Here is a 22861-nt window from a genome sequence, read left to right as displayed (position 1 = left end):
CAGAGAGAAAGACACGCATGTTGTTGTTTTCAGACATTCAAAGAGAAGTGCAAAGAAATTCGCCCTTCAAGAAATGTTTTATCAGGTTATTCAGCTCAAATCCAATTGTTAGCAAGCAAATTTACAAATTAACTCAACAAAAAAAAAGACGAGCTGAGGCTGAGAATGTTGTGTATTTGTCCTCATGTTGAGTGAAAGACTATTTTGATCCAATAATGGAGCCAAATTAAAGGTCAGAGGATCAACACAGTTATTAAAATTCATCCGGAGGACAATCTGCATGGCCGTAATGAATTTTATGGCCATTTGCCCGACACATTTCAATCTGGGTCAAAGTGATGTCGCGCCAGCCGAGCCGCGAGTGCGACAAAACCACTCGGTTCACAACTCAACCGCTGCAGCCTTTTCAAAATCCACCCCCATCATTTCTCCTGATTTCACCGACATCCTGAGAAAAGAACCAACACTTCAGCTCGGTGTGCGCAATAAAGCCCGCGATAAAACACAACTGGCTTCCCCCTTATTGGCCGACGGCGCTGGATGTCTCCCTGAAGCACACACACGGGTGGTAAAGTTTAGAAAGTAAACACTGGAGAGCACATGGCGCCGCTTGCATCACTGCAACAACTCCCACATGAGCTCATTCTAATGTTTACGGCAGTTAATAAATCAAACAGCCATCCAGCGTGGGGCAGCGCGCCGCCCCCGGGCCGTCTGGTAAGTAAAGGCCCTGCTGGGGACGAGCGCTCTAAACTCCTGATCGGCTCCAAAACATGTTCACACGGTGCAGAATGAACTGAAGTTTACCACGTCTCTGCTGCCTGCCAGCACGTGAGCTGGAGCTGGACCAACAAGACTGCGTCACACCAGAGGCCACTTCAGGATATGCATTAAAAAAAAACACAAAAAAAACCCAGGATGTTTGCGACATCTGCTTTAATCTAATACAACAAACCACTGTGGACAACTTGTGTTATGTAGGTAGTTATAAGTTGGTTGGTTACCTCCAGGTTTCCACATACAATCATGAACGAGGCACTGAATATAAGTAGTTATGTAACATAAGTGACAGAAGGAAAAGGTTGCCTGAAACAAACACTGACCAGAGAGAAAGTAAAGAAGAGGCTAGGCTAGTTAGCTCGTGGCTAATGGGTAGCCACAAACAACCACGATATAAAGTCTTCCTCACTACGTTTTCCTTACGACTCCACGTCTGCCGTTGATTTATTTTCAAACTTTTACTTCCTGCGTCTGCCTCTTCTGATGCGATGCGATTCTGATCGGCTTTGTTTGTTTAATACCCAGAATGCATTGCGCACTACATCCTGTACACTCCACCTGCCTGTGAGAAAGATCGTTTGCAGATGAACCGAGACCGAGCATTTAAAGTGCAGTGTCAAACACGGGAACATTAAATTGGGTTGTGAATTTAATAGAGCAGCTTTTAATTTTAGTTTTCATTTCAAGTTGTAACCAGCACCGCCATGTAAACCCTTCATAGTCTGATGAATACTTTCAGAAATAAATAAATCTTTCTGGGGGGGATAATACACTATGGGATTGATGCTGTGATTGATGCTAGACATTTGTCTGACTCCCTCCTTCATAAAATACTCATCGACCTTCACAGACGAAGGAAAAATTACAGCACTGGTGCAATACAAACAGTCATGAGAGTAGTTTTGACTGCAAATAAATTAGTGAACTCCGTTAATTATTGCTCTCCGAGGGATAATCTTGGCTTCCTTCTTTGAGCAGCAACATTTTCAGAACAAATAAAAGATCAGGTAGAAATATACATCAAAATTAAAGTTTTCTTGTCGTATCTTAATATAAAAATGACAATGGCAATGCTTTGCTTCATGATTAAACCAGTCAAATAAACTGCTCGAAAACTCGAAACTGACTGAACAGTGGGCAAAGCTTTTGAGGCTCATTCATGCTCTATGTTAGATGTGAAAACAGATAAATTCATCCGTCCGTAGTGTGCATGGAAGCTTATGGACCAATTGCTGCAGTACTACTGGAAGTCATGGGGGGGCAGTATTGAGATTAGAAGCAAATTAACTGCCTGCAACGCCATGTCTGAATATACCTCCTTGTCAATATCAGCAGGCGCACCACCTCCTCTGCTGTCACCACCGTCATCAGCATTGATTTTCCTTCTCTTTTCCAACAAGCACTACTAGTCTATGAATTCAGGGCAGCGCCCTCTTGAGGAACAATTTTTCCATTAAAAAAAATGAGTCTTTACTTTTCTTGTCAGGTTGTCTTCGACATAACTCGCAGATTAGCAGTGAATCCTCCATATGTGTGGTAAGTGAGCCACCAGAGTCGTCCTGAAACCTCAGACATCCACTGGAAACTACCTCAGGAACCTTAAGCGTTGCAATGTAGTACAGGCCCCTCGACTCACTTCATCCCTCAGATCCCGAGCAGCCAATCAATACCAGCATCACTTTTCACCTCCCCACCAGGGCTGCTTTTTTTTTTTTTTTCTTGCAGCTTTGCTGAAGTTATCTGAGTCAGTGGAGGTTGAAACATCCGCCCACCAATCCCTCCGCCTCTGGTGGTCCCTCTCATGCCTGCTGGGACAACAAGCATGGCAGCCCTGCATGTGTTGTGCACCTCAGGCCTCCATGTTCCCAGGGTACACCGTTATGTAACTCCAGAGGTCTGTTAAACTTTAATGAAAACAGAGGGGTGCTGCGAGGAGGCTTTCCTGCTCCTCTGATAAATTAGAGCCCTTTTTGGACGAGACTCTGGGCCAGTCGTGCATAAAGAAAAATATCGCAACACTCCGGCACTGACCTTTCCCTGTCTGGAATAGTTAGCACCCAACTCATAATAATGTGCGGATACTCTGATCACCATAAAGGTTGGAACAAGTATCGAGTAACTTCACTGAGATGTTGTTTTGATTGATTGAGGAGGATCACACACAGCTAAGAGCTCTTGCCCCACAGATTGACACAAGAATGTCCCTGGTGGCGTCTGGGTGGACTTTCCATCAGGAGTTTCCAAGTTTAAAGGGATGGATTTTCTCTGGTTTCCACTCACAGTTCAAAAACATATGTTTAAGGTCAACAAGTCACTCTAAATTCAATGTCAACGTGACAGCGTGTGGTCATACGTCTCTGTGTTTACTATGGGCAGGATGGGCTGGATGGCAGGGTGGACTTTGTTTCAGCTCATCGTCAGTTGAGACTGGCTCCAGCACCCCATGACCTGCAGCTGGATAACGTTTCCATGATGGATGAGCAGGGAGTGTATTCACACACATCATGTTTGGTCCATTTTCATGAAGTGTGAACTTTGCATTTTAAACAAGGTTGTTTGAACAGTAGGTCTCAGTCGCCGTACAAACTAAGGCCACATTCACACTGCTGGTCTTGATGCTCAAGTCTCATTTTGGTTTTTTTGTTAGGATCAGATTTCTTCACATGATCATTCATATTACAAACACTGACCAGAGAGGAAGTAAAGAAGAAACACGTCTCATTGATTGATCCGGACCGAAAGCAGAAGCCACTTCAGCCTGTGGAGGCTCGGCTAACTAGCTCATGGCTAATGGGTAGCCATGAACAGTTAGCGTTGTTTGTTTACTGCCCGGAATGCATTGCACACTGCATCACGTCCTCTCACCCTACCCATGAGAACTATTGCTTGTAAATAAATAAAGGTGACCAGAGATCGCTTGTTAGTTCTGGCTCAGAGTTCATGGCGTGTTCACGTCGCCCAAACAAAATATTTCTTTCCCCAGAGAGAGTCTGGTCTGGGCCAAACAGGGGAATGTGAACACTCCCTTAAGACCTTCAGGCAGGTTCCTATAGTTAACCCCCCAACACTGAAAGTTGTGTGTCAACATGAACTTGACAACTGTTGTCCAGGGGGCAGAACAGTGATTTAGTGATCACATAGAGAAAATGTGAGTTTGAACGTTCTCCCTGTGGGTTTTCTCTGGGTCCTCCATGAACCTCCCACAGTCCAAAATATCTATTTGAGGTTAACATGTGACTCCAAATTGTCTGTAGGTGTGAATGACTGTGTCCCTCTGGGGGTCATTCCATTAAGCTTGGGTCCAACGCCCTGCAGACCCAACATGGACGATGCTGTGTAGAAGATCGGAGGAAGGACGAACGGCAATTAAGGTGTTGTGAGGTGAGGAGCGAAGAAACACTGCAGAGGTATGCACTCGAAAACTGAACGTTTCCACAGGTTTCTACAGAAAAGTGTGAACACTTCATATTAAATGCATCCTTTTCAGGTTAAAGTACCCTGATATGATCTGGACTCAGTGCCAGGAATAACGCAGCTCATATCAACCAAATCATCGGCATAAGCTTCAGGGGATATGATAAAAAAATTAAAAAAATACATAAAGTAAATTAATTAAATCCACCAAGACAATTTTCTCTGTTGCCTTCTTACAGTCCAATAGCAGGTCCTTTCAATATGGAGGGCATTTCCTCATGAAGCAAAGCAGGAAACAGCAGGTCTCTGGAGGATCGCAATACATGATGACTCATAAATGTTCATATAACTTGGGGTCAGCACCTGGGAGGACTTGACGGATGCTCTGCATGCCTGAGGCACGTCTGTTTCGCCTTAGCAAGGGGCGCAAAGGGCAAGCAAACCGATGTAATGCGGCACCGTTTTCTTTTAACACACTTGCATCAGGTCACGCGTCTATTCATTTTAGTCAAATTAATCATGTCGCGTTCTAATCCATGCTTAAGAACAATGGATAAGGGATCAGAAGGAAAATGTCCTACATATTAATAAGCATTAAATCATTTTTGACAGCAAGTACTCAACCAGTGAAATTGATCTTATTAGAGGCAACAATTGAGGGACTTATAGGATTAAAGCGCTATTCAACTGGAGCTGCTGCGGCCAACCAGTGACCAACCGCTCTCAATGCCACAGGACCCATCTGCTCGTCTCGGCGAGGCGCTGCTGCTCCCCGAGTCTGTGGAGGGTGAATCTGGTGCCATATTGCTTAAAGCTACAGATTCATTAACCTCCTCAACCTCCCCGGAGGCTCCCCATTAATACCTGCATCTGTTCAGAGGGAGAAGAGGTGTGACGGACACGTTGGACGACGCGCTCAGCCAGGTCGCGGTGAGTTCACTGCCCAGGAAGCGGCACGGGCGCCAACGCTTTGCTCAGCTTCAAGTAGAGGACAGCTGTGTGTTGGACTCCCAGTAACTCCTCTTATCAAAGTGACGGGTCTCATATCTGGTCTTTGGCGCAGATTGAGGCAGTTGTGTAGATCATCACCCCGTGACGAGAGCACCACTGCAGAGTTCAACAGAGGCGAGATGACGCCAAAATCCAACCCACTGCCAGCATCATAAGTAAATCCAAGCAGAAGTGAGCCAGAAAAGCATTTCTAACAGTGTCACAGCTTTGCCAGATTTGAGGGAAACTCTGGGAATGTGTATCAGAAGCCGTTCCTCAGCGCGTGAAGTGAAGACGTCAAAAGGTTCGAATAGTTTTTATTGGGTCAAATACATGCTCTCCTCTTTCTGGTATAATGTGACAGTTGATTTTTCCTGACATCCTACCCGAAAAAACAACATGGCCCCTTGGGTTCAGATGACTATTCAGCAAGATTTATGGAGCCATTATGTTGAGCAGAAAGGCCCTCGGTAGGTGACTGACAAGGCAGAGACTCCTTGCTGTGTCTGTCATTATAATTCACACTTATAGCCGTCTGCTTCGCTGAGTGGGCAGCGCACGACTGCCTGCCTGCAAAATCAAGCAGGGAGACGTGGGGGTGGTGCAATTTTACCCCAAAATCAATGACGTGGCTTGCAGTGGTTGATGCGGAGACGATGGTTAACCCGCAGTAAACACCTTCACTTTGTTTCAAATTAAGACTTTCTCCTCCTCCATTCACTGTCGCAACAATACAAACGGCAGTTATCTTCTTTGAATAATTGAAGTCAGTTATTTGCAAACTTTAATTATAACTTTGTGGTTTAAAAAAAAAAAAATCTAAAACCACCGTGCATTTAGTGTAAATGAGAAAACAATGTGGTTGAATTGTCAAGACTTTTTGTTAAACGTTTTGAAAGAGTCTCAGGTTTTCATTGTTTGTTTGGTTTGGTTTTGTTTTCCTTCCAATTTACCTAAAAGCTGAGTGTCAAGCTGGCTCGACTGTGATTTTGGTGGTTTCAGACAAAAGATAAAGTTGTGACGATGTCCGACTGAAGTCTGCAGTGAAGAGGCAGGTTTGTGGACAAAACATGTTCTGGTCATGAAACCACACACGGGGGTTCCACCACTTCACTACGCCACAGTGAAGCTGCTGCTACGATGTACCATCATCACATTTCTACAGTCCAACTTAATGCTGGACCAAAGGTTGTGATATACAGAGCAACAGGGATTCTAATCTGAAAATATTTCGAAATTCATACTCATTGTAGAAGCTTTTAGAGGTATATTCCATCATCACAGATGGTGTCTAATCATTTAATAATTTCATAAAATGCTATTTCAATTAAAGAACATATGAACACAGACATTCTTACGAATGATAACAGTTGCTTGGATGTTGCTTTGTTCTTAGTGTCAAGTTTTTACATGCTGGATCAGACCAGGCGCTTCTGACGAGGACGGTTCTACACCAAAGTTAGTCAAAGTATAATTGTACGACACCGACATTAAACATGTTCAGTCAGACACAGAGACATACCAATGACTGATAAATTAATAAAAACACAAAAAATCCGGATTTGTTCATTTGACTAAAACACTCCATTAAAGACAGAGACTTAAAACTTGAATTTCTTTGATGATATTAAAAATTGTGTATTTATATCCCATATTTAATACAGCATTTCATGATTTATATATTTATAAACCCTACAGCAGAACACTGAACTATAAACAGCTAAAACACCAGGAGTCAGACATGAAGTGGGCTATAACAGCTCCATGCGTCACAGCATTTTCTTTTAATACCAAAACTTGCCGACTGTTTAATTGATTTGAAAAGTGACCCCCAATAAAACAAAACGACTGTTTCGATGAGGCTTCTTCACCAATTTCAGTTTTCATTCAGATCATATTTAGTGTTTATTCTCACGTTAAATCTTCATTTGCAGGGAGGAGAGGTGTTGTTTACTTCCAGTCTGTGGAGGTCCTAATGGTGCCGAGCACGGTGGATGTGTGAGGCACCGCATAACTTCCCCCCCCAGATGCGCCCGGCGGTGTTGGACGTCGGAGGGGGAGTTAAAAGGCAGGTTTCAGCTGAGCTCACTGCTCTCGGCACCGAGAAAGCCAACTGCTAAATAAATCACGACTGTGTTAAAAATAAACCGTAAGCACCGCGCGCCGCAGTCGAGACGGCAGCAATTGTTTCCTAAGCCGGCAGAGCTCATAGTAAATTCATCATCACAGTGACTGGGTGCGTTTACACAGCGTCAAACCGTGAATCAGCATGTCGGGATGAGCCGGCGCAGCCATAAAGGCATTAGTACGGAAAATGACATCACCCGGGGCAAACGTCGGCGCGCGCGCTCACTCGCCCTCCGTCCCGTGTGACTTCCAACACACATTATCACACCGAGAGCAGGTTCACAACACCACTCCAGTGGAGCCCGGAGGTAGAGAGGCGCCCCATCGTCACCCTGCGGGTCTGACGTCCTCACTTCTGGCTGTAAAACGGCCGAACATGCTGCTAATTGGTACGGGGAATTTTAAAAGCAGGAAGTGACCGTGGCTAAAAAAAATCTCAAGAATTTCTGCAGCGGTGCTTCCTGGGCCGTAGTGCCAATCAGAGACAAATCTCCAGGATTTCCTCTCACAGAAGTCTTTCATTGCTTTTTAATATGGACAACCTCTTCATAACGAGTCCAGCACACTTCTGAAAGAGGAAGCTCCTACAGAGCAGGAAATTAAATACTGATTAAATGCAAATATTCAAAAAGCTAAACTGCATTAAATGCCTCAAGTTGCTTGTACAAAATGGTTCAGAAGAAAAATAAAAAAATAGAAAAATGTTCTCTTTTGTCTGTCCAATATCATTTTCTCCCCTGCAGGTAACTTGATTTTCTCTTGGCTCTCAAACCCACCGTGGCCTCAGTGTCGACACACTGCAGAGAGGATTTTAACCCCGTATAAAATGAAATCCTTTATGCACACTCCAACTCTGAGATCTCTAACTTATAACAGCTGCAAACTGAAGATTCAGGATGCTGACGCCTGAAGGAGAAGCTTCACTGAAAGGAACAAACGAATAATGAAAAGAATACCAGCAGAAAAAAAAAAAGGTTTGACCGCTAATCAACAGCCTCATCTTTTCATTGGCCTGAATCCATTTCTGCTTATGACAGTAAGTTGCCGATTATCTATTTGACAGTTTTCTGAAAAAACAATTCAACAGATTTCAGACTGCGACTTGAAGAAACTCTTCTAATCAGTTCCCACATCGAGGCATTGGGAATCTTTTCATGGACACAACAGGATATGTCATTAGATATTAATGTGGAAGTCCCACGGAACTGAAATTCAATTAAATACTTAATTATTGATTCACATGCGTGGCAGCAGATTGATATTATCAGGATGATGACTTTCCCCTGCAAGTGCAATTAATTATTCACAGAATCATCTTAGTGTTGATAGCCGGCTGTAATGCATCCTGCTGCTCTCAGTCCCCAGAGCACTGAAGAACACAATGCACAGCCTTTCAAGTGAAAGTACTGGTGGGAAGTGTACAGCCACAGTATCTCAGGGCGTGGGTCTTGGAGTTTGTTGGCCTTTTAGTAGAAAGAGTATCAGAGGTAGAGCGTGCATGTTCCTCTCATGCATATCTGGGTTTTTCCTCTATCTGTACTGTCCTTTAGTGTGAATGTGAGGTTGATTTTTTTAAAAAAAAAAATTTTTTAAGAATCTCGGGGAGAAAAAAAAAGATTGTTTTGGCTCGTGTGGATGTGGCCTAAGTTTCCAGAGGGGAAAGGAATAGGAATGGCTGGAGCTTGGTTTTAATTTGTGCATTATTAAGCAATAACACTGCGCAGTTGGAGTTAATGGTTTTCATGTTGACGTAATTTGTGAAACAACTGCAATGCTACAACACAAACAGTTGGATGTTGTTTTGATACATTTGTTAAAGTTTGTATGTTGAGAATTTAATACGTTAAAATGAACACTTTTGAGATATTATTAAACAAATTAACATTTATAATCAGATAAACACACAAAAGTAAAGAAAATTGGTATCGTTGAGCACCGCTCTCAATTCCCAGGTGTCGGATGAAATGTGAATGGTTCCCATCGCTACCTGTGGTGGGCTGGTGACGCTTTCTTTCCCTTCACAACAAAAAAGCCCCAGTATGTCAACAGTTCTGATATTTGTGTCATAACCCAGTCGTTTCTCACGACCCCATCAAACTCTATCCTCGCCTCTCAAACCGCCACTGGTAGAAGTGGATTTGGCTCAAAGCTCCATTTTAGCAGAACAGGCACAAGATGTACTCGACTGGAGAGCAATCAGAGTTGGCGCGTGCTGCCGAGGCCGACCAGCCCTCCGAATCCTCCCCCTCAGTCCCAGACATGCACATTTTGCTTATCTGCTTATGTTTAGACCTGAAACCAGAACCACGAAGACAAACGCCAACCACCACTTCACTTCAGATACACACTACAATAACATGGTCATTAGCAGGTATTTCAAAAGATACCGCCGATAAACATCCTCCCCAGAAGTTAGACGATAACGACGTGTTTTAAAGTCGATGTCCAGACGCCCAGCACCTGCTGGACAACTGCAATTCATAAAACACACAGTAGGTTCACATTTGCAAGGATCGGTGGAAATATGTTCAAATGCTACAAAGCAACAGGCTACAAAAATAGTCCACATTCAACTGTGACAGTGCGTTTCCGTCACCATCCTCAAACAAGCTCCAACAGTTTTTGTCGTGTTTACAGTTCGCAGTCGGCCGGCGTCATCTTGTTTCCCCTCCTGTGTACCTCTTTGCAAAACCGCTTAACTTCCAAGTTAGGCCCAGCAGCGCTGTATACATGTTGGAGTACCATCATTTACAGACTACTGAGAGCACCTGAATAAGCCACTGCCACCAAATAAAAAAAAAAAACGTCGGAGTTACGTGGTGTCCCTGAACGCATCACCTTTTTAATTTTTTTTGCGGCACGAAACTCGCTCACCCATAAAAATCCATAAATTAGCCACGTAGTTGTTTAAGCCGCGGGGGTCAGAGCGTGTGAAAAAAGTAGAGGCTCACTGTCTGGAAATGACTGGAAATCTTTCACGTTATCTCGGCGCGTCACACCAACTGTGAAAACTTCTAAAGTCCAGTTAAATTCAGAGGAATGCAATACTTTGGTTTTTATAAGTTTCATGTTCCAAATAGTGATTGTGAGCTTTTGGAGCAGCTTAACAAAAGCTCGATATTGTTCAAGAGGACATGAAATGCTCTCGCTGTGGCCTCCACTTGTTCGGTTCCTTCTCTCATGTTAATCAGGAGCCAGTCTGGCCACTGAATATGCCCTAATTGGCTTTGCGTGACCCTGAGCTTGCAGCCCGATCGGTGCTGGTTGTGTAATGACAGTACATGCAGCGTTTCCATGATCCCGTCACGTCCGTCTCCGACTACAAGACACTCATTGAAATCCAACAACGGGGGCGATTTTACATTCCTCTGTGCAAACTTCAGGGTTACCAACGGATGTCCCTTTGTGACATTTCTTCTGACATGCTCTTTTCACATCATGCCGACATGAAGCGCAAGGAGCAAGATGTGACCCCACTTCCACTGTGAGCCTGAGCAGCAATAAGCTTCTGAGGAATACTCAAACTCCTTTTTACATTAGTGTACATACTGTTCTGCTTTAGCCACGCAGGAAACAGCAATTATCATTTCAAACGAGTGAGTGAAGTAGAACTGGCAGAGGAGATAAGTGCTTAAGGAGAGAGTGGGTCACCTCATTCCCTCTGATACAGACTTGCCCTTGCCTCAACTTATTCAAGCCTGACGGGGAACGGTGGGAGCTCTGTTCTTGAAAAACTTGCAAAGCGTCAATAATGAACGGCTTGCCACTCAGAACGCAGTGTGATGGGAGGCATAATTTCCCGCTCGACGCGGCCCCCGCCACCGAAACTATGGAGTCTTTTAGAGACATTAAAGTCACGTAAGAAGAAATAAACTTTATTGCCCAGGGAGAAAATGCTATTGGACGACAAACTGACGGGAAAATAGATTACATTAATCTCTCTTTCTTTATTATGTGCTTCTGGGCTGGAAAACTCTCCACACTTTTAACCTGATGACCCATTTAAACTAATGGAGCACTGGCCAATCAGGACGTCCTCATGATTACAGCTCACCGTCTTCTCTTTGGCGCGAACGGCACAAAGCAAATTCCTCTCTTTTAAGGCAGTGTTTTTCATCCACTGTGCCGGGGCACATATGTTCAGGTGTGCCATAGGAAATGATCCAATTTCAATTTTTTTTCTAAAAAAACATTTGCTCTCACAGCCGACAGTGTGTTGCAGAATAATCATATGTAAATACTCTTCACCACTAGATGGCAGCACAGAACTTTGCCGGTGAAATCGAAACTGACAGACGTCAGTCTGATTAATCTCCACCTGCTGCTCCCATCTTGTATCAAAGTACTGTGTCAGTGACAGTGATGGAGAAGGTTTTGAAAAGGAAGAATGTGAACCAGGATCTCAGCTCTTCATCCATCAGGTCCAGGTTTCACACTGAGGGAGTCAAAATAAAAAAAAAATTGGGAAATACTTTTTTTCTGTATTTATTTGATTCCTGTTGATAAAACATTGATGAGAAAGACTTTATATTGTTAATAGAGGCTACAGAGTTTCACATTTGAACATTTTAGGGTGGTGGTGTGCCTCCAGATTTTTTCCAAAGAAAAAAGTGTGCCTTGGCTCAAAAAGGTTGAAAAACACTGGTTCAAGGCACTGCATCTTGACAGAAAAGTATTTGATGACTGTCCAATGTATTTCATACATTTTGCTGCCCTGTGACTTCCGAGCTCAGAGAGAAACCAAAGCAGCAAACTGACCAGAGCGCAGAACAACACCTCATTCATCCCCTGGATCCGTGATGACGACGACGACAGACTGAGAACAAACTCTGTGGCGTGACAAAAGTCAGTTGAAGATTTACAGACATGCAATCAGACAATAGGGGCTTTTGTGAGTCCTTCGCCACACCGTGACGGCATCACACTCCATCTGCTAATCCCACCATCAACTCCAAAGCGCCGGCAACCCAACGTGGACTCTTCATCTCATGACCTGCACCTCGAGTGTTGAGGGGAATAATCCGTGCAGTGAAACCAATGTGAAGACTCATTTCTTTACAAGGTTTGACAAGCCGGGCAATAGGATTTATGAGCGTATCAGATGACCATATTCTGTTCCCGAGTCCCGCTTCACCCCCCGTCGGACCAAAACTGAAATCTTTTCAGCGCGTCCAGGTATGAATATCAATGACAGCAGCCACTAAACTCTTCACGTTAGTTTTCTTGAGTGGAAATGTGACAGTTTGTCCAAGTCACTTGCCAGGTTTATCTCTTCGTCCGTTGCGTGTTTACCCTCGGCAAACATGTCGACTTCAAAAGGAAGAGCTGAAGCACTCGTGCTTTGTTTACTGTCAGGTATGAGATCCTCCTTTGCCTTTGCGAGCTGCCGCTGCCAATAAAGGAAGTAATAAGTCAACACTCTCCTCCCTCATGGCTATGGCCCTTGTGATAATGGCTGATACATGGAGCAGATAGGGAATCAATTCATTAAGATCCCCTACGGTGGCCAAAGGAAATAATTGGAAATGATTAGAAAGGCTGTTCACGTTATGATGAATTGATTTCCAAACACTGAGGAAAAGAGCTGAAAAATCCACTTTTCTTTCCTCCTTTAAGAGACTGTGCAATAATTACCTGCAAGGATCGCGATTCAACGTTAAAAACAATAACACATTACCTCCAGTTAATTTAATCTGCTCACATAATCAAGAACAAACATTTATATCTTCATTGAAAGGCAGCGGAGAGCCAACAACCACTTGTGACTGTTATGAATATTTAGTTTAAATGGCTGTGAGAGGGTTTCTGTCACTTTTTCAAAATGTGTTTAACAGTCAAGATCCTGTCGTCATTAAATATGATCCTATGTTTTAAGGGTACCGAGAACCTTGTGTTAAAACTGTAATTAATAATTTCTGTGATTTGGGTCAGCCATGCTGTGAAAGTCCCAGGGTCTAACATCATGACGAGTATATCTGGGAGTTTCATTGCTCTGCTTTCTGGTAGTTTGAGCTTTCTAGATGTACGGCCCCTCTTACAGAGACCACATTTCATGTGATGACCATGAGCACAAGGAACTATTTACCACAGTGGGGGTTCACATGCGCAGCCACATCGCTCAGTGGCCTCCAGCCGTCTCTCGGGAGGAGAATCGCAAAGAAAAGTTCCGCCCTGGGAGCCGGAATAAGAAACGTGACGGATGCAGGGAATCCAAACAGCGGTGTCGCGTCAACAGAACCCCCAAAAGTGAAGAACGCTTTTGTTGTCATGTAAAACGGGGCGTAAAGGGTGCAGGACGTCACATTTGAATGTCTGAAAATTTATTTTTTTATTGAAATTACAACTGATGGGATAAATCAAAACATTGACTCAAACTGTTCAACGTTTTACATTTTAAATACATTTAATTTTTGTATTTAAAGCCAAAATAAATATTTAAAGAAGGCAGCGCTCCTTTTTATTTAGTTGCAAGCGCCACATAATTGTTCCCTCATGGAATTTGAAAAGGTATTTGTTTTATAGCCAAATGATATGGTTCTCGTGATTCCCCATGTAAATATTGAACATTGAAATGGTCTCGAGGAAAAAAATCAAAACACAATCGCCCGTATCGTCCACAAATGAAATAGAAGAAAAGGCTATCAGCAGACTCTCGGAGGAAAACATTCCAGGCACACAGCGAGTCTGTTCCCCATCACAAAGTCACAGTTTATCTTTTCCTCTACAATTTCTCTCAAAACAAGAGGAGGAAAACGGAGAAGACATTAATTTCTCTCTGGAGAGAGAATCGTGTTATATAACAGAGTTCCACCCAAAGACAGTTGAGCAACACGAGCGCTTCTGTCTGACGGACGCTCAAAGTGACACAAACCTCTGGTGGTTAACAAAGGTTAACGCAACTTGGTTTTGTAAATTGGCAACAAAGCAGAGATTAAAATGCATCTGTCAACGTTTTCTTAATTAAACGGATGAGCCAAACACGGCTTAGTCTGTCAGATTTTACCATCTTGAAGGAGTGGTTTTTTCCCCCCTCCCCCTCCAATGTAAAACAACTGGAAAAGAACACTGGAGGAAGGCAAAACAGCTTGAGGCACAGGACGACTCCCATCGCATTCGCATCACCTGCATTTATGAGTGTGCCCCGGCCCGACACGTAGCCTCCTGTCTGGGCTCTCTGCAGACCCTGCAGGTCGCGCTGCATATGAATCGTTTTGCAACAGGAAAGCGATGCCAGGACACGGCCCAGACTGCCTGCAAGCCAAGTTTCAACGCAAATGTGAGCCACTGCACCTTATCACAAAAGGTGCTGGGTGAAAGTGGCACTTTGTACAGTTTAAGGGTCTGTCCACGCGACAACGCCGATCAGCCACGCGAGGCGGCGTTGTAGAAGGGCAACACGGGTCCTAGTGTGGGGAAATTCTAAAACCCCGGCTCGTGTCGTTCAGACTCCGAGGTGTGGACACCTGTGGGGAAAAGATGATACAATCCCCCCCCCCACCCACGGTCTGCAATGTCATCAAATAACCACAACAATCAGGGACTATAAGCTGCGGTGGAGCTGGAGACGTACAGAACTAGAGTCATATAGAGATTTGTTAGCAGGAGTCTACTTCTAAATTTCTATGTGCTACATACTTCTGCGTTTTAGGTGTGTTTTGTGAGTCACGACGCCCCTATAGGCCTGGCATGTGTACTGCATGCCCTGAAGCCTCATGTTGAGCCGTGATCCTAGTGACGTGAGGAGGGAATGTTTTTTTAGAACCCCGGGGAGGAAACAACATTGTTTTAGCTCATGTGAATGTGGCTTAAGTGGCATGAACACTAAAAGGATTCTCATGAACTCCTCATATTGAGGCTACTGTGGCGTCAAATGTTAAATAGCCATATAACAAAATCACAAAGAAAAACCCTCAGGGGGGTTTTTTTGCGGGGGGGGGGGGGGGGGGGGGTGTACATGAAGCCAACAGGGGGGTTAGCTTCATGTGCATCACATTGCTGGGAACAATCGTAGCGTTTATAGGAAGAAGATCACATTCCCATCAGTCCACCCAGTCCCTCTGGACATTCATGTGGGCCATCAGCAACCCTGTGGGGGTTAACAGCAGCAGAGCCCCCCCCCCCCACAGTCATCACTTCCCCTCCAGCTCTTTACCACAAACCCTCCACATGCTGACCATTCCTCTGAAGTTGTTACAGTGGGTGGAGTGTTGGGTGGAGACTCTGTGTTTGTTTTGAGTGCTTGACTGTGTGGGCGGGGGTCTGCGTGTCTCACAGATACAGAGGGAGGACGGGGTCAGGCACGCATTCTGATGTTCTGCACGTGGATTTCAGGGAAGAGGTTTCTTCACTGTTGTTTACACTTTGAAAGCGAGACACCGTCGGTGTGCGTGTTACGGGATCACTCGCTGGTAAACGGAGGAAGAGCAGCTGAGTCGAGGCCAAAAGGGGGAAAATACAGCTTCACCAGTCATTCAGAGTCCAGAAGTCACAATCTACCGGTATACAAATCAAATCGAAACACTGAAAAACTTTCAACACTTACAAGCACAATAAGGAGACGATTCACTCCTGCAGTAAAGTAGAAAGCACGGGTTTGATGAGTAATCCTGACTAAAGGACAAAATACCATGAAATAAAGGGGCTTTACAGTTTATAGGGGCGTGGTGTCAAACTTGTTTCAGTTCAGAAGCCAGAAACAACCTAATATGGCTTAATGGGACTGAAACGGTTAACATACAATATAGTCGCCTGTGAATTACGATAACTTCAATTTTCAGCTTAGTCTTGGTGCAGTCAAGATTAGATTCTGAAAATGTTTAGGAAAAAAAATTACTTAAAAAAAATTAAGCTAAAATAACTGGAAAAAAATGTATGTACTTCTAAATACTATTTGCAAAAGATTTGGGTAAAAGATTCACGTCCTTAGTCGCACCATTTCTGCAAAGTTCCAAAAACTTGCCATTCGTGATGAAAACATTTGGCTGAGCCCTTTAATTCTGCATTAGTTCAAGAATTGTTTCCCTTTACGCTTTAGTTTCACGCCCCGGTAAACAAATTATCTGACTAAATAAAAATCTTTAAGCTGAATCAAAAACTAAATAAAGAAAAGAAAAGAAAAATGTTCCACAACAGTTAATCCAGCAGTGTGTATTGAGGTGGAGGTTAAACACTTTAGATTGTGCATGGCGTCACTGAAGCGATGAGATACTTTGTTGGCACAGCCTACATACTACTTTGTTTTGATTTGTAGATGGAAGTACAGACGGGTTTTGCAAGATGACGTCTGTTCAACTCCTGACTGAACTGTTTTAAACAAACCGTATTCAACTCAAGCACTCCCACTCCGATGTGGTTTGGAGCGCCCACTAGTGGCATGAATTACAGTGACAAAGTACATCAATTAAACATTACAATGGATTAATATTTCCAGTTCCATCTTGCAAATGGGGGCAGATTCTTTGCCAATTCATTGCGCAGTCCCTTCGTTTTCCCCCCCTGCATCCTGTGGCCAGATGAAATCGATTGGCGGCCTGGTTTTGGCCCGTGGACCTCATGTTTGACACCCCTGGGTTAGTGCGTCTTAATGCCCAATTGCGAATCGGCAGGGGCGTATGTCAACACATTTTACAACATGCCAGCAAAGATAAGAGAGGTCAGCTATTTGGAAGAGAACACTGGGAAACAAGTGAGGGTCATTAAGGAACTGCAGAGCAGGATCCCTGTGGTGCAAACAACTGCAATGTGTGATTAATCAGGGCTTTATGGGGACAAACTTTCTCTACTTTTTTTTTTTTTTTTCCCCCAGTTTTTGTGAAAATCAACGCAGGGCCAGATACACAGAATCGTTTTGGGGTTTGTTGTTCCTACACAATGGATGCACATAGCAGCAGGTCAGACACACGGGTCGACAGAAAGCAGAGAAGCAAGTTCATGAAGCTGCATCTCAAACTCCACAGCCGGTTTCTGACCAACAAAACCAAAATGCAATGCAAACAGGTTTCATAGTGGTTCATAGCACATTTATTGACTGCAGGATTGAGTGAGGACTCATCTCATCCAGGACATGTGAGTGACAAGAAAGCAAGCCTGCAAAGTTCACGTGGAAATATAATCAAGGTTTGGTTTGATCGTGAGGGAAAAAAACGCCGCTAACCAAGCGCAATAAATAAATGCACTAATATGGCTGATTATTTAACGTGCACGTTCAGAACAGGCTAAACGGGTCTGCCTACAATAAATCCTCTGTTTGAAAACATTTTTAAAGCCTTCTGCTGCCGCTGATCTCCGAAAGGTGTCTAACGTGGAAACCAAAAGGACACCGAGCGTAAAGCGCGTAAAGATCTTACCATCCACGGTGCGACACGAGCCTCGGCCACAGCAGGAACCTCCACGGACGATGGGGGGGAAGAAAAAAACAACAACAAAACGGAGCAGGAATCACGTCTAAATCCACAAAGCGCTCAGAATCCTGCACGATCGTGAATCCTGTGAGCAACAGTCCATCCCCGGTGCGCTCCAGGACGCGCCTCCTCCACTACAACCCGGGGTGGATCGCTTCCAAGCCCCAAACTTTAGCTCCTCCCACCGCACACGCTCCGAGCCTGCAACCACTCTCACACATGTTTGATCACCTCGAGTGAACAAAGAGAGAGAGAGAGAAGGAAAAAAAAAAAACCCAGGTCCCCCTCCCCTGCTGATGCAGATTGCGCAGAGGAACCACCTGAAATGCGCTCCTGAAACTGCAGCGTAGTCCAGTAAACACCTGGGTCACGTGGTCAGTTTAGCGGAGGACCAGGAGGAGACTCCTGAGTGAAGAGTGAGACTGACGTCTCCTTTTTTTTTAATCATCTACACTCGTAAGTGGAAGAAACTCATTAACTGTCCAGTGAGTTTGTTTTTCCTTCCTTCATCTGGCTGTTATTGACTCGCTTCCTCTCGTTCACTGCCAGGATCAGTGGCTGCTGCTGCATTTCCTCAGTGGGCCTTTTCATTATCATTCAGTTTCAGCCAACGTTAACCTCATTTAAATACATTACGTTTATAAAGGATCATATTATTGCCTTGTTTTTTTTTTTTAGATTGAGAGAGGCCTCCAATAATGAATATTAATGTGTTTGTAAACAGTGGGTGAATAGAGAGGACTTATTAAGACTATTTAATTAAAATACTTGAACACATATAGAGGCAGAAGCTTCACTTGTCCCCTTTAGAAAATGAATGTGTTTTGGGGGCTGGTTTACTTGAAATGACAGTTAGTGTGAGTTTAGGGAAAACAAAAAGTATATCAGGTATATTTTCAAACAACACATCAATCTATTTTTCAAAGTATTTTAAAATGCTGAGACCACTTTGAATTGTGAGCGGTTGTGCAAGAAATCAACATGCAATGTGCATAACTTGTGAAAAATAGTGTGCACCTTTTCACAAAGAAAACTGTGTATAACCATCCCACTGTTGCTCCATGACAAATGTAAACAGTGTCAGTGATGCCGTACGACAACATTACAGGGAAATGCTTGCAATTTTTGATGATTAAATTAAAAGAATTTGGAATATCTAAGGGGATATTTTAACTGCACTCTGTGTAGGAAACGGTAAACTGCTTTGTGACTCTGAATAATCCATATATCTGCTGCTATTTCTATCGGAGAATATTGAAGTATTTCTGAGCGTGTTGCCAATTGCTTCTCGTATCAATTGTATACGTAAATGTATGCATTGTTACTGTATTTGCAGTTTCCTAGAGGGTCCATGACGACGGTGAAAGGGTTGATGTTAGCTTGACTAATGTTTTAATCATTAAAACAATAGGTTAAAATGAAACTGAAATGCTCCTTGAGGTGTGTGCACAGTGGAGAGTGCATACAAAATTCATGCATGAGCTCCGTCTTGCAAATTTCAGTAAAATTTTATAGAGTGATATTGAAAAAAAAAAACGAGCCATACCTCAGCTATCAAAAGTGACACTACAGAGAGAAGGCTCTGAATATACTGCATCTTCTCTCTCTTGCTTTTCCACAAACTGTCAAAGAAAGTTCCCCGCTGTCTTTGCATATCGGTGGTGTTCTTTTCTCTTTCTTTTTTAGGGCAACTCAAGCAGCCATTAAACAATGAATGACAACCGAGTGCGTCCACCACAAAGAGAATTACAGGGGATTATGATACAAAGGCAACGACCCGAGCACAACCAGACTCGGCCAGTCATGTAATCTCCTCTCACCCCCAAAAAGAGGGTAAAGAGAAGTTCTTTCAGGCCTGCAGTTCTCCCAGTGTGGCTGCCATCCCGTCCGACCATCACAGTTCGTACTTCTGAAAACAGAACGAGGGGAGAGGGCACAAACAAACTCTTACGACACAAAGCCACAACTCAGGCCCCGAGGCCAGCAGATTAAATGAATAATTAGTCTCCGGCTCCTTGTCTTCAATTACATGCAACGACGTCAGAACGTGTCAGATTTTGTTTTTGTTTTTTGACTGTTAACCTCAAGAAATATGTTGACGGAAACTCAACCAGGCGCGAGAGCTTCAGGCCACATCCTGATGGTTCGCTCTGACAGAATCAAGACACTTGTTTTTTTTTTTTTCTGGAAATGCTGTCATCCTCTGACGTTTCTCTTTTTTTTTTTTTTTTAACCACTCTGCCTCAGATAAAGCAGAGGCCAGTGTGTCTCAAACACCCCCAGCACCGCGAGTCATTGAAGAAACGGAGACAGGTGAGGGTTAAATGTGGAACAGGTCCTCCATTTTTTGTTGTACAGAAGCAGTTAAATAATATGTCATTTTTAAAGAAGGATTATTCTGGAGAGGATTAAAATTAACCTACTTTTTTTCTAATAATGTTCTCCTATAGCAGTGGTGACCTAAACATTAGGGAAACAAGCTTGTAACCACAGCATTTCTTGCTAGAATCTCACTTCATCAATCACAGGGGCCTGAGGGCATGAGATAGTCCGGGACTCGGCTCACTTGGGAAAGGGAGTCGAGAATTTTCACCCCTTCATTTGGTTCAGGTGGCGTCACATTCACTTTAGAGGCCGGATCAAGCCGCCTGGAAAAGGTGACGCAATAACACCAGCTGCTGGTTTGGAGGCGCTGTCACCTGAAAGGGACACTGACCAGAGAGGAAGTGAAGAAGAAACATGGCTTATTGATTGATCTGGATCGAAACCAGAAGTCCCACCGCTATAGCCCGCGGTGGCTAGGCTAATTAGCTTGTGGCTAATGAGTTTACACACAAACAACTGCGATATTAAGTCTTCAGACCAGATACTGATGAGAGTCTTCCTCAGTTCTTCTTCCTCTCTGCTCCACGTCTGCCCACAAAATATTTTCCAACTTTTTCTTTCTGTGTCTGCTTCGTCTGATTGGCGTGGTTAGCTTGGTTTGTTTTACCCAGAATGCATTGCATACTAAATCACGTCCTCCCACACCCGTCCACGAGAAAGATTTGTTAAGATCTGGGCCCAACGATCTACATATCGTGGAGCCCAGAGATCGATAGTTAGCTCCATTTCAGTCGGTGGGCGTTGTCATGTTGCCCAAACGAAAAAATTTTTCTCTGAAGAGACTCTGGTCTGGATCAAACAAGGGAATGTGAACACACCATCAAGGTAGCCTAACATTTGTGCTACATCAAACATCCGGATCGTGTGATCCGACGTGGTTCCTGGATAGAAGCAACTCAAACACACCTGCCCGTCTGCTAAAAGAAAAAAAAGCTTGCTTTGCAGTGTGTTATCATTACTTTTTCATGTTGTTTGACCTCGTCACCTGAAATCTGCTGCTGCTCTCAGTTCGTGGCTGCTCGTCGTTGCACATGAACTCAAAAGCAGCGTCCGCGCAGCAGCCGTTCATATTAAGGTCACGGCCCCCTGCTGAGCTTTTATTGGGGTTAAGTACATGACAGACAACATCAGATCCAGAGATGAGCTTAAAATCTGGTTTAGCCACACAATGAAATCCCAAACAGCAGCGATGAGCTTATGTCAGTGATATCAAGGTTTTTGATTGTTTCATTAGACACACACACACACACACACACACACACACACACACACACACACACACACACACACACACACACACACACACACACACACACACACACACACACACACACACACACACACACTGTATTGTGCCCATGTGGAATTTGCAAACTGCAGCTTTAATGCAGTGCAGTGCATTGAAGGACATTTCTGGTTTATTTCTAATGTTCTAAAGTTTCCATCATTGTGTTAATACGTCATGCTCTTTTGGCCTTTTCTTTCCGCTGTAGAGACTCTAAGAACTGTGGAGTTGCACTACACGAAGGCATTCACAGCAATGACTGATGCCAAGAGGACAAAGCTGCCAGGAGCTCCCTGATCAAACTGAAGTTTTACATGAATCGTTTTCATGTCGAGGATTTGTTTCTGAGTCTGAAGGTAAACACACATATTAGTCATCTGGGATAGTCAAAGTAATTTCTAATACTTTGTCCTCCTCAGCACTGTTCCAGATGGCCGTAGTCTGTGTTAAGAACAAACAAACAAGCATTTAAAAAGCTCAGTGTAAAAAAAATTACTTCACTGGGGAAGTTAGAGTTCTTTTCCACTTGTGATTCCAATTAATGGAATGTAGGCATTGTTAGTGCTAATGAGGGAGGGAGGGATGGAGGGATGGATGGGGGAGGGATAGAAAGATGGGGGGAGGGAGGGATGTGGCGGAGGGATGGAGGGAGGGATGGTGATGGAGGGAGGGATGCATAGATTGAGGGAGGGAAGAGGGAGAGAGGGATGTGGTGGAGGGCGGGATGAATGGAAAGATGGAGAGACAGATGAGGGAGGGATGATGTGGCAGAGGGAGGGGTGGATGGAAAGGGAGGGAGGGAGGGATGTGGTGGAGGGATGGATAGATGGAGGGATGGTGGCAGAGAGAGGGATGGATAGATTGAGGGAGGGAAGAGGGAGAGAGATGTGGTGGAGGGAGGGACGTAGGGAGCGATGGATAAATGAGGGAGGGAAGAGTGAGGGATGATGTGGATGGAGGGAAGAGGAATGGATGGATGGGGATGGATGGAGGGAGGGATGGATAGGTGGGGGATGAATAGAATGGATGGAGGACAGAATTGAGGAAGGGATGGATGGATGGATGGAAATCTCTGAAATGAAGCTGAAGCCTTTGAAGTGTGCAGACGTTTGAGGCCTGAGAGGAAAGTGAAGCTTCACGACTGAAGATTCTCCGTCACAACGTCTCATCAGGTCAAACTATGAAACACATTTAAACGAAGGAAGAGGGAAGTTGTTCACCAGCAACAAGGACAAACTGCGTCTGAGGCGTGGTCGGCCCTGCAGGCGGCCGACACTCATCTCATGTTCTCACCTTGTCGCGCTCCGACAGTCCTAACACCCCCCAACCTCCACCCTCCACCCCCCACCCTCCACCCTCCTCCCCTCCACCCTCCACCCCGTCACACTGATGATTCATGACTATTCCACTGATGCAGCCCTTCGCTCCGAAAGTTTCCAATTTATTTCTCCTATAAATGATCCCGGAATGGGTTGTTTTG

At 44.2% G+C, this 22861-nt stretch overlaps 1 protein-coding gene across 1 annotated transcript in view; it reads right to left on the bottom strand.

The window, feature by feature from the left end:
• Positions 1-17790, bottom strand: part of LOC308149255 (semaphorin-4B-like) — a 58732-nt gene extending 40942 nt beyond the window's left edge. The window contains exon 1 of the mRNA XM_080520939.1: positions 17658-17790. The gene's annotated coding sequence lies outside the window, so the exon portion shown is untranslated. The remainder of the gene's footprint in view (positions 1-17657) is intronic.
• Between the last annotated feature and the right edge of the window lie 5071 nt (positions 17791-22861).

This window comes from Blennius ocellaris (assembly GCF_963422515.1).
Source record: "Blennius ocellaris genome assembly, chromosome: 1".
Taxonomy (NCBI): domain Eukaryota; kingdom Metazoa; phylum Chordata; class Actinopteri; order Blenniiformes; family Blenniidae; genus Blennius; species Blennius ocellaris.
This window is presented reverse-complemented; position numbering and strand designations above follow the sequence as displayed.